This window comes from Taudactylus pleione, unplaced genomic scaffold (assembly GCF_031769625.1).
Source record: "Taudactylus pleione unplaced genomic scaffold, aTauple2 ptg000044l, whole genome shotgun sequence".
NCBI classification, from domain to species: Eukaryota; Metazoa; Chordata; class Amphibia; order Anura; family Myobatrachidae; genus Taudactylus; species Taudactylus pleione.
In genome coordinates this window covers 1545268-1560900 of record NW_028284446.1, presented here as the reverse complement: position 1 = coordinate 1560900, position 15633 = coordinate 1545268, and the positions used below count along the sequence as shown (strand labels likewise).

The window sequence follows — 15633 nt, the reverse complement described above, 5'->3', positions numbered from 1 at the left end:
CCCTGAAACATGTTGGAATTATATCACCAGCCAGCATGAGCGTCGGAACAGGGGGGGAGACCCCATACATTTCAAAGGAGTGGCGCCCGCAGACTGTCAGGACTGTGCAGCTTTATTGTAATAGGCTGCACAGCCCCTGCAATGCATGGAGAAGGTGTAATGTGCGGTCTAATAGGGGTATTCAATATGGGAGCGAAAACTCAGTTTTTGCGATGTTTTCGCACCTATGACGTCATTATCGCAGGTTTTGCTTTTACACTGTATTCAATTTCAAAGACTTTTCGCAGGTTCGAAAAGTCTTTGAAAAAAACGGGGATAACTTTTCACCACTGAATAGGTGGCGAAAAAAAGTGCAGAATTGGGGTTTAGGGGTGCAGGCTTAAAAAAAATAGCCTGCACCCTTCAGAATGACCCCTTGAAACAATCTGTGTCAAAAAAAAATAAAAAATTGGGACACCCCCCCAAAAAAATGATAATTTTGGGTGCCAAAAAAAAAAATGTTGGGGAACAAAGTTAAAAAATAGCGAACTTGACTCTGGGGGGGTCCCCAAGTATGCCCCAGGCGTTTTTTTCATTGCAGCTCCTTGCGGCAGATGGGTTTTTCACGATTTTTTCAAGTCTCTTTAGCAACTTTAAAATATGCTGACCCCCATTTTCAAGTACCCCAAATTTGCTGGGCATAGTTATTTTTCCCCCAAAAAAATTCGCATTTATGCACTTGCCGCGGCTATTAGAAACCCCGACTTCCTTCAGGAGTTAGAAATGGGGGTACCCATAGTGATCCCCCATGTCTAGACATCTTTAGGGGAGTCCCTAGAATATTTCCCGAAAATTCCCGTTTTTGTTATCCTGTAAAAAAAATTTGTAAAAATGTACAAAAAAAATGACATAAGGCCCCCCCCCCCCAAAAGCCAAACCAGCCCCAGGCTTGCAGCCAGTGGTGGTTTCTAAAAATACGGGGAACAAAATGTGTAGGGTTCCACTGTATTTTAGAAACCAACACCAGGCTGCAGGGACTAGCGCTGGATGTAGGTGAGTATGAAATCTTCCTTGCAGGGCCAAGTTGTAAGGATCTCTACTGGAGAAGGGGACAGAAACTTCTGGTATAGGTAAGTATGTGTGAATGGGTAGGTGTATGTAATAAACTTATACTGGGCACAGTGTGTGTGTTTTGTCTTTTTTTAACTATTTATTTTCCAGTGAAATTACAGGTGCCGCATGTCTGCCTGCACTTGTAGTTCCACAAGTGCAAAATGGCAGGCATGCTGGCACTTGTAGTTCCACTGTAAAGTACAATAGTGTTACATTATTTGGCCCCCCTATTACCCCCATACCCACCACTCCAGGGGTATGGGATGAGCCCCAGGCTTCAGCGTAAGCCTGTGGTGCTCGGGAGAGGGGGGACCCTTTTTTGGGGGTCCTCAACTCCCTCGAGATCACCGGCTTGCGCTGACCAACTTGGGGTGTAATGCTTTGGACCTGGAGCCCCGGTGATTGGGTCTCCGGGCTGTGGCATTACACCCCGGTCGGTTGGGTCTGGTGCTGGTCTTAAATATAGGGGGTACCCCACGTCGTTTTTTCCCCCTATATTTAAAACCAGCACTAGTCCCTGCAGCCTGGTGTTGGTTTCTAAAATACAGTGGAACCCTACACATTTTGTTCCCCGTATTTGTAGAAACCACCACTGGCTGGCAAGCCTGGGGCTGGTTTGGCTTTTGGGGGGTGGGGGGCTTTATGTCATTTTTTTTTAATTTTTTACTAATTTTTTTTACAGGTTAACTAAAACGGGAATTTTTGGGAAATATTCTAGGGACCCCCCTAAAGATGTCTAGACATGGGGGATCACTATGGGTACCCCCATTTTTAACTACTGAAGGAAGTCGGGGTTTCTAATAGCCGCTGCAGGAAAAAACACCTTGCAAAGCTATTTAAAAACCCGACTTTCTTTTGCAGGCAAAAACGGGGTTACCCATAGTGATCCCCCGTGTCTGGACATCTTTAGGGGGGTCCCAGGCATATTTCCCGAAAATTCCTGTTTTTTTCCTTAAATGGGGTCAAGGGTAATTTTTTTTAAAACAGGGATAATTTTTCTAAGCACTATAGCAAGTGAAAAAAAATGCAGAATAGGGGTTTGGGGGTGTAGGCTTATAAAAAATAGCCTATAGTTTTGGGAATGTCCCCTTAAAAGGAAATGTTAAAAAAAAAATGTCCTAAAAAAAATCGGGACACCTTTAAAAAAATTTGGGTTTAAAAAAAAAAAATTAGGTAAAAAAAAACAAAGTAAAAAAATTATTTCTGGTGGGGTCCCCAAGTATGGGCCGGGTGTTTTTTTCATTGCGCAAAGTAGCGGCAGGTGCATTTTTGCAGAATTTTTAAAAATTACCTTTAGGGACTTAAAAATATGCTAGTACCCATTTTCATGTACCCGAAACTTGATGAGACCACTTAAAAAAATGAAAAAAAAAAACCTAAGTGCTCTTCTGCATCACTTCTTCAATGTCGGGAAAAAAAACACCTGCACGGCTATTTAAAAACCCAGACTTTCTTCTGCAGGCAAAAACGTGGGTACCCATAGTGATCCCCGAGGTCTGAACATCTTTAGGGGGCTCCTACAATTAATTCCTGAAAATTCAAGGTTTTTTTCGCCGATCCAAGTATCGCCGGGTCCCGCTTTCGACGATTTCAAATTGAATACGGGGATAAGCAGGAGTGCGCGCGATACTTTTTCGCTGGCAAAACCTCCGATGTGCAGCGAAAACCTCGCTAGCGAGGTTAACGTTTCATATTGAATACCCCTCTTTAAGTTAAAACCATGCACATTACACTTCCTCCTCCATGTGGTGCAGGAGCTGTGCAGCCTAATACTATATAGCACAGCTCCTGACAGTCCGCGGCCACCGCTTATGTAAGATGGAAGGGGGAAGAGAGTGAGGGGGAGGTGGGGTGGTGCCAGAACAATTTTATGTTGCCCCCCCAACATAAAATCGTGCCAACGCCCCTGACAGGCAGTAATTTATCCAGCAAAGCAACATTACATAATTATTTGATGTGTACTTTCAGTGCGCCTAACACAATATATGTGTATAGAAAGGGTGGATTTTAAAATCTGATACTCTGCTAGCAGGAGAACAATCTGTTAGCTGCTAGGAGGAAGATTCTCTTGATGACAGGGATATCATGCACTGACACAGAAGGGAAGGGGGGGGAGTTATTCTCAAAATTCTTATTTTGATGGACATCACCTCTAAACAGCTGGGAATCCTTATCATAAGAAGAGACAAGTTCCCTATAACATGAAGATATATGAGTGGGAATATAACAGAAGAGGGGCAATGAGAACTCCAAGGCCTGCCTAATACAGACTAGACGGAGTCGCATAGAGCAGTGCTGAACCCACACTGTTAAGGAGCATCCCTGACAAGTAAAACCCTGTGCTTAACATAGTGATCTGCCGCTGCTTCGGAAATTCTGCCCTTAAGCTGAGAGTGGAGAAGAGACAGAGAGAAAAAAATGAAAGAGGAGACTCAGGCTGACAGAGTAAAGTCTGGAAGAATGGACAACAAGGGAAATTAAATTGAGAAAGAGAAGAGAGTGAGACTGTAAAGGGAGGCATCCACTACACGATTTTAGCAGGTGGTTGAACGATAACGACGTCGTTATCGTTCAATCATTTAAAAATCGTTTAGAAATCGTGCAGTGTTTGGTCGTTAACGATCAACGATGCACGCTCCCACTGGTCGTTTGATCGTCTCGTCAACCGAACATGCAGGTCAATTTCACTTGATCTATTGAAGATCGTTTGCAAATCATTCAGACTGAAAGATAAAATTTCAAGGGAAAAAATCAAGGGAAAATCGTTTAGAGATTGGACAGGGAGTAGATCGTTTAGTGGATGTGCCCCTTAAGACACCTTCAATAACAAGTTTTATTTACCACAAAACATGTTTTACTTTACGCCTAAAACTGCATGCATCCTTATCATTTTTGCACCATTTGTGTATATATATATATATATATATACACACATATACTGTTTGCCTCCATGAAGATAGACATACAGGGGTATTCAATATGGGAGCGATAAGTCCGTTTCTGCGAGGTTAACACAGAAATGACATCATTTTCGGCGATGTGACTTTTACACCGTATTCAATTTCGAGTTTACGCAAAAAAAAATGCGTAAACTTTTCGGCGCTATGGCTTTTCGGCGGGCGATACGTCTCCTATTGAAGTTAATTGCTTAACGCCGTTTCCGTATTCAATATGAAAAATGCGTAAAAGTATCGGAGTTTTGAAGTGACATCGCCGTTTTTTTTACGCCAATCGGAAGTTGGTGAAAAATTCGAAAATATTTTTGGGGGTGATTTTCACCTGTGGCATTGAGGTGGTAGAGGGATTTCAGTAATGGGTGTATTTTTTTTTTGACAAAACCAGTTTTTGGGACTCTTAAATCAGCGTTTTTAACACTTCCTGGTTTGACCTCAGGAGTATTTCCTGTAACTGACAGGAAGTCAATCACTCCTGGGTAGGGACATTCAGGGAGAAGCAGCATCTGTGCAGTCAGCTGTATAAACTTTGCGTTTTCCAACACTTTTGAGGTATTTTACTTACGAAAAGTACATTTTTTTACACCAGCTACAAAGATGGAGCAGCATACTGACACCATCTGGATGTTCATGGTCCGTGCATCAGTGGGGTGTCGTCTGGCCATGGACGAAGGTGGTGATCAGGAGGCAGCTCCATCGGGTGAGGTGGTCCGTGAGTCAATTCCACGCCCGCGTCAGTTTCGCACTAGACGTGAGCTGGATGGTCTCACCGAGGTAGAAGTGATAAGAATTTATCGCTTATCTAGCTCGTTAATCTATGCACTGTATGATCAAATGGAGCCGGACCTGCAACCACGGAAGCGCTCAAACAAGGCAGTCAGTGGCATGTCAAAGCTGCTGGCTGCCTAGCATTTTTTTGCGTCAGGCACTTTCCAGCTGACCCTGTCCCAAGTCGCCGGTTTTTCCCAACCAACATTTTCGCGGATTTTAACGCAGGTCCTCAAGGCATTCCTCAAATTGACGACCCAGTACATAAAATTTCCTGATCACGATAGTGAATGGAGGGAGACCAAATTAGTTTTTTTTCAAATTGCTCAGTTCCCCAACATTCTGGGCGCGATAGACTGCACCCATGTGGCTGTCCAACCACGCAGACATTCGGAGGAATGTTTTCGCAACGGCTGGCTGTTGGGTGAGTAGCATTTATTTCATTTTTATTGAAAAATGTCTTAAACATTGTGTCGGAAAATAATAAAAAACTGACGTTTGTGTTTTGAATTTGGCACCAAATAATTTGATGTTGGTATTTTTTTTTTGTTTTATTTTTCAAATCATGTTATGTCATTGATTACTCTAACTTCTTTTTTTTTTTCTCTTTTAGGTGATGCGGGTTACCCCAATAAAAGCTGGTTGTTGACCCCATTATCCAATCCCCAAAGTGATGCTGAGAAAAGGTATCAGGCAGCACACATAGCATCGAGGGGTGTAATAGAAAGGACCTTCGGTGTACTTAAAGGCCGCTTTCGGTGCTTAGACCGCAGTGGCGGTGTGTTGCTTTATTCACCGGAAAAGGTTTGCAGCATTGTTAATGCATGTTGCATTGTACACAACATTTGTGTTGCAAACCGTTTTCCGGTGCATATTGATCCTGAGGTTTGCCAGGATGCGGACCTTTCCTCAGCACCGCCGGAAGGTATGGATGACGGAGTCTTTTCGCGCCAAGCACTGATTGAGGATTTTTTTAATTGTAAGTGTGAATTTTTTTAAAATTAAGTGTATTTTCCAAAATGGGTTAATTTCAAAAACTAATATTGTTGTTCAAATTTTGTTTTGGTTGGTGTTTAGCTTGAAGGTCCTTTGGGATTTTTTTGGTTTGGAATTATTGCCGCTCATTTTTTTGTTCATGTGGAAGAGTTGTTTTTTTTCCGCCAGTTGTGGAAGTTGTTTTTTGTTAAGGTACGTTTTGATTTTGAAAAACAAACAAAATATGAAATGTCATGTACAATGTGTCTTATTTTAAAATTTATCAAATTTTTCTATTTTGTAGTTCTGTTCCTGTTTCAAATTATTATTTTGGGATGGTTGGTTGATGTCTTTGTGCGATTGGAGAAAGTATCCTGAGGCCTCTACAATTCCCCAAGCAACCTTATCCACTCGGCTTCCATGACTACTTGTGAATGCCTCCAAAATGTGGGTCTTCATGCTGCATGTGTGTTTCCAAGGCTCGTTGCTAAGAAGAACAAAGACGCAGCACTTTGAACATGGTGAGTTGCAGTGTTTTTTTTTTACTTTTTTTTTTACTTGGTGCAAATGTAAATTTGTTGGCTAATAAAGTTTTCCAGCCTTTTTATTTTGCGGTTTGTTTTTCCCTGCTACTTCTATGTTCATCTATTTCAGTTAATCGTGCTGTCGTTCGAGGACCTACCCATGGAGAGTGCATTTCACCCGAGTCCAACAATGCCCTGCCTGGCTTGAGTGCGTTTGGAGAAAGTATCCTGAGCCCTCTGCAGTCCCCCAAGCTAACCTTATCCACTCGGCTTCCGTGACATCCTCTTGTCTGACCATCCCAAATGAAGGTCTTCAGCCTGCACGGTTGTTTCCAAGGCTTGGTGCTAAGAAGAACAAAGACGCAGCACTTTCAACATGGTGAGTTGCAGTGTTTTTAATTTGTTTGTTTTTTCAGTTTGCGCAAATGTAAATTTATTTTTTTTTTTTTTAATTTATCAGCCTTTGTTATGTTGCGTTTTGTTTTTCCCTGCTACTCCTATGTTCATCTATTTCAGTTAATCGTACTGTCGTTCGAGGACCTACCCATGGAGAGTGCATTTCACCTGAGGCCAACAATTACCCTGCCTGGCTTGAGTGCGATTCTAGAAAGTATCCTAAGGCCTCTGCAGTCCCCCAAGCTAACCATTATCCACTCGGCTTCCGTGACATCCTCTTGTCTGATCATCCCAAATGAAGGTCTTCAGCCTGCATGCTTGTTTCCAAGCCTTGGTGCTAAGAAAAACTAAGAGGCAGCAGTCTTATACAGGTATGCTATAGTGTCAAATAGGTTAGATGGCTTATGTTGTAAAGCAATTTGTGATATGTTTAATCTTAATGTGTTTAATCTTTCCCCTTTATTTTTTACCTATACAAATGTATTCCAGAATACACCGCTTCCTTTGAAAACCCACCCTGTGAAAGTCACACTCAGGACTTTTGAAGAATCTCATGGCAGGCAATGTTGCGTTTGGTGAATGTATGTTTAAGCCTATGCAGTCGGAAAATCCACTTTACTAACTCTGATACCGTAAGTATTTCTTGCTACACCAATCAAATAAGAGCTTGCACCCTGCTTCTATGTTTCCAGGCTCGACGCTGATAGGATGTAAGTCGCTGCAGAATAATGTTGGGGAGCTGAAGTGAAATAGAGGCATGGAGCTGTTGGTTTTTAGTAAATGCAAAATTTTAAACTCTAATTTGATGTATGTGTTTTTTTGTTTCTTATGATGGAGTTTTGCCTGATGTCCTATGGGATTTTTTTCCTTTTTGCTTGCTGTTTTCCTGGCCATCGCTCTTTGGACAAAGAAAGTCATTGGATTACTTGAATTATAAATTTGCCTTTTCAATTATTGCCAGTAAGTATCTTCATTCTTGTGTAGTACCGTAAAAATATCTATGCCACATCGCTTCTATGATGAATTCTCCTCTCAGTATGTAAATGTGGACCTTCAATATTTGTATGCACCATTTGTTTTTGGTCTAAATTGAAGGTATTGTCAATTAATCTTATTATGGTATTTTACACTATCATTACAGTGTTAATATTTTATTTTATTTTATTTTTATTTTTTTAACTCAGAATGGAACAAATACCTTGTGAAGATATTGACCATCAAATTACTACTTTCAAAAACAAATCCATTTCATGTGTCATCCTCAAGGAAGAGACACTGCCTGGTTGTGACCCTTGGAAAATAGGATTTCTTAGATACAACTAAAGGTATTTTTGTAACATTTATTTTGCAAATCTTATGTGTTAACATAGTGCACGCGCCAATATAGCTGTCATTGGGGTTTTTTTTTGGAGAAATGTTAAACTAATTTTTTTGGGAAAAAACAAATATAATAATTTTTATGTGAAGTAAATAGTCGTCACCGTTGGTAGCAGTGGCGTTTTTATTTTCCAAATATTAATAGATTTCTCAAGGCACAACATGTATGGCTGATATTAGCAGCAACCATGGATAATTGTGTCTGTACATTGCAATAAATGGCTAAGTAGTATGTACATATGATCTCAGTAATCTCCATTTTGGCCACTGTAGTTTGCAGCTTTTGAACGTAATGTTACCCACTGTAGACATTGGATATTTCAATTTTTATCACACCAACGTAGGTTTATCCAAAAATTTGTGTTCTAAGGTCTTTTTCCATCTTAAGTTCCAGGCCATCTACATGTGTAGAAAGCTGTAATTTTTGACATCCAACAAAGTTTTATTTTATAATAATGTTTAGCAGCATAAACAGGTTATTAATTTAAATGTGGGGATGTTTTTTGTAAATTTTTAAACCTACACAGTAAATGGCATCAATATCGTATTAATATCAAAATAAACAATGTGGTCTATGTTTTCATGTACTTAAGATATGTAAAATAATTTATTTTGCTTACATATTATATTGTTTACTACATTTATAGTAATTTCAATATAGATAGCTGAAGTTGAATTAATGCTTTTAAAATTGTTGCCTATTCACCATGCCAACGATGTAGAATTTTAAAAATTGTTTTTTTGGTTTTTTTTTTCCTAGACCACCTTAAACAACTGTTTTTAAGAATTGGATGAAGTCACATCTGGACTGGTGTTATTTTAAAAAGAATAAAAATCTTTTTCTCTTCAATAAAGTGAACAATTTTTTTGTAATTTACATACGAAACTACAAGTTCAGCTCAATTTCCACTGTGTGTAACTTTGTGAAAATAAACCTTCAAGTTTTTTTTGGAAAATGTTGTTTGTGTTTTATTATATGAAAAAAACATATGTAGGGTTGTGATTTATCAGTTATTGTATGTATCTATTACTTAAATGTCGAATAACTGCTATAAAGGAATGTTTTTGCATTTATCTACGTGTTTTTCACAATTATGTTTTGCAGTGGAATACGCCAACAATGTTTAAAGGCAGCAGTAGTGAGTGCCACTCCAATGAACACAAACACGGACACACCGTGAGTCTAGACTAGACTCACGGTGTGTCCATGTGGTTTTTGATTAACCATTCGAGTCAGTGGTCAAAGTGGGAATTATGAAGTGGGGGTATGGAGATAGTCTGCATGTGCGCCGGAAAGGCATACGCCAAAAATGAGTTTGGGTGTTTTGAGGAGAGTGGCTACTCAAAATGGGGTTGTCAGCATCCATCTTTTACCCTTTGCACCCATAGGAAATAAAAGGAACACAAATAAAACACAAACGGGGTGAATTCAATTGTTCAGGGTGGCATCTATGCTAATGGGTGTCCGATGGAGCAATTCAATTGCTGCTCTGTCGGGCTCCCATTAGCTCTCGAAGACACATTTGTTCTTGCAGTATCCTGACATGGCGAGAAGAAATGTTTGTGGTTTGTTTGGCAAAACGGTAGTTTGGGTGTTGAAACAATTACTTTAGAGAAGTTTAGCCGTGCATATTTTGCTTCTGTGTGCTTCAAAAAAATGGGTCACCGTAAATTTGAATTTCTCTCTTGGGCGCCTGGTACTTTAGACACCCAGAAGAAGTGAATTTCCCCCTACAGACTTTCCATAAAAGAAATGTACACATTGGCACTGAACGGAAAATATAAAAATACATAGGCCACCACCGATGGATAGGAAAATGTAGTGGGGTAGACAGAGGTAATAAGGCACACAGTAGTGGTGGGATACACAGGGGTGGTGAGGGACTCAGAGGAGGCCTGGGACATGGGTGGCGGGGTACAGAAGGGATGGTAGGGTACACTCTACACAAGTGTGGATTCTGGTATTGGCCACCAGTTAATTTTGTACAGACCTATGGAGGAGACTGTGTGAGCTAAGGAGGAGACTGTCTGACTATGATTGAGGCCTGTAATGGTGTGGAGTGGAGAGGTATCCATCTGGAAGATTGTGGAGGACTTGGAGGGAAGCAGGGAGCAGTGCAGGTGACAGTGGGTGGCAGCAAATACTATACTTAGAGGCCGCTGCATCAGGAATAACTCCAGGGCTCAGCGGTGGAAAGGCAACACAGGCGGCACTCTGGAGGGATTTGCAGGGCGGTTGAGTGAGGCACACCCGTCCGGCAGGGGAAGATGCGCAAACAGGCGGGCCACGGAACTCTGCAGGAGACAGACACACAAAGGCCAGCAGCAGTATGCTACAGGCCCCGCAACATGGTAAGAGTTATTGAATAACGGCAAAGGTAGCCTTATCCAGACTGCTGCAGCGGCCACTAACAGATGCTGTCAGGGTGGTGGGGGACGGCCGGGCTCCGGAGCATGCCTGAGTGAAACTGAATTTGTCACTCTGCACTCAAGGCACGCCTCGGTACTCAGCTGTGCAATACTGACAATTGACAAAAAAAAACTAGTGCTGGAAGTGGCGGTATGTTATTCCGTTGCATACCGGCACACTTCAAGCACTGATTTGAGTGCCACTCGCTCCTGCTGCTTGTCTGTTTATTGTATAATGGGAAGGCAGCTCCAATTACTAATATATAGGTGTTAGTGCCAAGTATTGACACTAATAAATATATATATATATACATATACACAGGGCCGCCATCAGGGGGGGACTGCGGGGACTCCAGTCCCGGGCCCGGAGAGAGAGGGGGCCCGGGTACCGGAGGTGTGAAATTCAGTGATGTGCGGTACCGCACATCACTGCTGGAATGCACCGGGGGCAGCCAAAGTAGTAAAGAGACTTGGTGGCATTTAATACAAGGAGCCGGCCGCTAGCCAATCACAGCAGCTCGCGGAACGGCAGCCAGCCAATCAGCAGCAGCCGCTGCTGATTGGCTGCAGTTCCGCGAGCCAATCACAGCTCGTGGAACAGCATCCAGCCAATCAGCAGCGGCTGCTGCTGATTGGCTGGCTGCCGTTCCGTGAGCTGTGATTGGCTTGCAACCGGCTCCATGTATTAAATGCCACCAAGACTTTTCTCCTCTTCTCTGGCAGCTGCCGGTGCATTCCTCTAGTGACACGCGGTACCTCACATCACTCTGCGCTGAGGGAGGTCACAGAGATGGCCGAGTGTCCAGGTAAGTTTGGGCTCTGTTGTAGGGAGGGAGTGCCTAATTTATGTAATATATACAGTAAATATATATATATACATACAGTGTGCATATATATATATATATATATTATATATACAGTGTGTATATATATATATATAATCATACACATACAGTACATGTGGGTAACTGCTGTTATATTACTTGCTGTGCTGACACTTACATTTGCATGCTTTTAATTTAATATAGCTAAGCACCAGAGGCTTTTGTTTGTGTATGTATGTTTTATATATATTTATATATACACACACACAAAACATCTTGTGCTTAGATATATTAAGTTAAAAACATGCAAATGAAAATGTCAGCACAGCAAGTAATATAACAGCACTTACGAACGATTAATCTGTGCCCCCCCAAAAGGTCCAGCCCTCCCTGTCTCTCACCCCCCAAAGTAGCTCCACCCACATCAACAGCTCCGCCCACTTCTGCCCCATACCCCTGCCTAATTTGTCAGTACCGGGCCCCACCACATCTGATGGCAGCCCTGCATATACATATATACACACACACACATATATACACACAGACACTAACTAACAGCTCTGTAAGAAAAGTATTATTTGTTGAGGCCTATTAGGAAACTATAGGTTTTTAAAGGAAAATTTTTTTAGAAAAAAAGCCTTAGCGTATTTGCTTTTAACGTGTGATTATTTTTATATATATACACACATACATAGAGATAGATATAAATATATATATATCTCTATCTATCACAGGTTAATAGCAAGTATGCTCAGGATATTGTCAACATTATTTTGTAACTCAAAATCTACACTTTCCCAAAATTCTTCTTAAAAATTTGGGTTTATTACAAAACTGTTATTGTGGGTGGATATATATATATATATATATATATATATAAATATATATATATAAATAAAAAATAATCACACGTTAAAAGCAAGAAAGGACAGGCTTTTTTTCAAATTTATTTTCTATCAAATCCTCTTTTTTCCTAATAGGCCTCAAAAAATATTAAGTTTCTTACAAAGCTGTGTGTGTGTGTGTATGTATATATATTATACACACACACACACACACATTAGCACCATGTACACTCTGGTTATTACCAAATTTCACGTTATTTAATATAGTTAACGGACTGAAAAACCAACATTTATTAATGATTTCATTTTGCAATGGGATCAGGGCATCCAGTACCGCCCATGTTCGCATTGCAAAATGTGATCATACAGGCTGAATGTACTATCCGATGTGGCCGGAGTGCATGCGGGACTGCTGCTCATGCGCAGTCCTGCGGGCTGCACATGAGCGGCCCCCATTGCCGATGGAGGGATCTAGGAGATCCCTCCGCCGGCTGAAATGCGGTAGGTACCCATAGACTACAGCGGCTAATGCTATCTTCAGATGGCGTTAGATGCTGGGGACAATATCGGGAATGCTTGGCATTCCCAATATTGATGCATTTTCCAGCATCGCATCCCCCATAGAAACCTATGGGGGATGCGGCTGCAGGCAGCAATGGAGGGATCACAGTAGGTTTCGGAGATACCTGCTGCGGTCCCTCTTTCATACATGCGGGGGGATACTTAAAATTTGAAGTAAACACTGGAAAACAGGTGCTTTCGGGGAAATTACATTAAAGTAACGCTAATAAGTGGGCCCCTATGTCTTGTCTTCCACAAGTAAAGCACCTTAATACAACACTGTAGTTTGAGGCTGATTTTGCATACATCCCTTTAACGTTTGGAGGCACACAAGCCTCATACAAATGACCCATGTGTGCCTCAAAACAAAATAAAAACTTGCAAAATCAACCACAGAGTACAGTAACCTAATGTAATATATCAATACTTACAAAACACCCATAAATTACTTCTAAAAATCTATTGGAATAAAATGAAACAGAAACAGTAATGAAAAAAAAGATTTTTATTTTTAAAAAGATTGTTAATTGAGCAATATGAATAAATTTTTAGAGACGTTGAAAGATCATATTTATTAATTTTATTTCTAAACACTTTCTTGAACATGTTTTCTTTCTTGGGGGTCTGTTTTTTTTCTGAACAGCCAGTAATCTAAAAAAAAAAAAAACACAAATATTATATCAGAAGATTAACTTTCAAAACATCATTGTACAAATAATCATCTGGATGAAAGACTAAAATATAATGAATATGTACATTAATACCAGTGTATAATTATTCTAAATGGTTGTTATCATGAAGTTCTCGATAAATAACGTACTTGAAAGATGGGTCACATAATATGGCTCCTGGGGGAAAAAAAGAAAAAAAACTTAAATTATTTGTTTACAAAAATACACACAAACATTATTAACATACAATGATAGGATAGAAAATTAAATTTAAAAAAATAAAAAAGTGGTCTCAGAAAGCAAGTATATGACCATATTGAAAATAAGTCAATATTTTGGGAGCTGTCATCATTTACCCACTTCACATACAATGCCATGTATGTATTGGAAACGCCCAAAACTCCTATTAATTATCCTGTTTTGAGGGGGGGTATGGAAGGAAGTTACATGTTAATTATAATAATTATACATTCAAAAAAAAAGGATCATACGACCTGATATTTGTTAGGAAATGTAATATCTTCTTGAAGGTCCTTCATCCTCCTCTTCTGCTCTTCTGACAATTGCTCCTGGTGGGTCTGGCGTTGTTGGACGGCATGGTCGTGATGGCCGTGCCGGTGCTACCCGTTGGTAGATATATGCTGGTGGATGAAACTGCTGGCCCTCCTGACCATACCATGGCTGTTGCGTAGCATGGGCATAGGCTCGTGGAGATCCATGAAACGTTGTTGTCCTGTGTGTTCCAAGGTACATCATCATGTTCTGTGTTATTTGCTGAAGAGATGTGGCGATGAGGCTGTTGCTGGTGGCGATGTTTCTCTGTGATGTGGCTTGACATTCTGCGTTTTCAGCCATCCTATTAAGTGCAGTGGTCATGACAGACAGCTGATGTTCAATTCCGCAAAATCGCTCCTGGCTTTCCAGATGTTCCTGTCTTCGCTGTCTTTGATCCTCTTGATATGCTTCCAAAAGTCTTTGAATTTTGCATCCATTTGTTCCAGTCTTCGGTCCACGACGTCCCTGAGGCTGTTCTGGCGATCTTCCATGTCTTGAGCCAGTTCAACAATCTTGTTCACTTGTGCGGGTGGAAGGGTCTGTTGAACTTCAGCCACTACTTGAAATTGTTGAACTAGGAATAAAACATAAAAAAGAAAAACTGTTAGAAAAATGCATAAAAAAAACTTTACAACAACAACAAAAAAAAAACAATGAGCCTGACATAGGTTTTCTGTGTGCTTGATTTGTAACCTAAAAAAAAACTACACTCTTGCATTTTTAAAACCCATATTAAAAAATAAATAAATAAAAAAAATTACAAATTCAAGTTATGTTTGGAACTTACCAACTGTTGTAGGTCTCAAAGGCGTAAATTGTTCAACATCCACATCCTCTTCATCCTGTGATTCCAGTAGATCCGGTCTGAAGTATGCTCCGATATTTGATGCTAGACCTCCACTTGTTGATGGTCCGACGTTTTCTATACAAAAGAGTTTACACTTTTTTTTACTTCAAAATTATTTCGAAGATTGATTACAACTAAAATTATGTACAATGATTAAAAAAAAAATGGCCCAATAAAAAACAAGTCATGCAACTAGTGATAAAATTGACAACTGTTTACAATTACATAGAATTTACCAAAAAAACCTCTTACCTAACGGTTCCGAGGGGTCTTGCACACCTATGCCCAAATCTTCTTGTTCTTCACGTTCTTGCGGGGTTTCTTCCAATTCAGGTCCTCTTGTAATTTCTTCAATAGACGACTCTTCTAATTTTAACAAGGGTTAGAATTGAACATAACTTGGCATTGTAAGGCTATATAATAAAATACAGATAAACATTCAACACAAATCAGTATTTATAATATGATTTACAATTAACTTTGGAGGATTCTCCAGGGAGACCATAACCCTTGAGCGGATCACACATTTTAATTACTAATTTTACATTTGCTAATGCAGACAAATAATAAAAACTAAAATAAATCTTTTAATTTCTAAAGCTAAACAAACTACACACTATTAGTAAGCAATCTACTTGTTTTTTGATAATGTTAAAATGTTACCCTGAATCCTTGTGACACTTTGGGGTCTTTGTTCCACACATTGTGTGACGCTGACGTCTGTTGCTTCTTCTGGACATCTGATCTTGGCGGTCTTGTCTGCTGCAGTGCGAGAAATCTCCTTTGATGGTTTTGGAGCTGTAGTTTAGTGTAAAAATTTACATTATAACCCAAA

At 40.2% G+C, this 15633-nt stretch overlaps 1 protein-coding gene and 1 long non-coding RNA gene across 2 annotated transcripts in view; both read left to right on the top strand.

The window, feature by feature from the left end:
- LOC148537732 (protein kinase C delta type-like) overlaps positions 1 to 5605 on the top strand; it is a 65514-nt gene extending 59909 nt beyond the window's left edge. Inside the window, exon 10 of the mRNA XM_088460392.1 lies at positions 5428 to 5605. The gene's annotated coding sequence lies outside the window, so the exon portion shown is untranslated. The remainder of the gene's footprint in view (positions 1 to 5427) is intronic.
- A 285-nt stretch (positions 5606 to 5890) lies between these two features.
- Positions 5891 to 8935, top strand: LOC148537731 (uncharacterized). The gene is made up of 6 exons (XR_015873281.1): positions 5891 to 6002; positions 6094 to 6692; positions 6830 to 7080; positions 7199 to 7669; positions 7894 to 8034; positions 8847 to 8935. It is a non-coding gene; the product is annotated as an uncharacterized LOC148537731 (long non-coding RNA).
- Positions 8936 to 15633: the final 6698 nt, after the last annotated feature.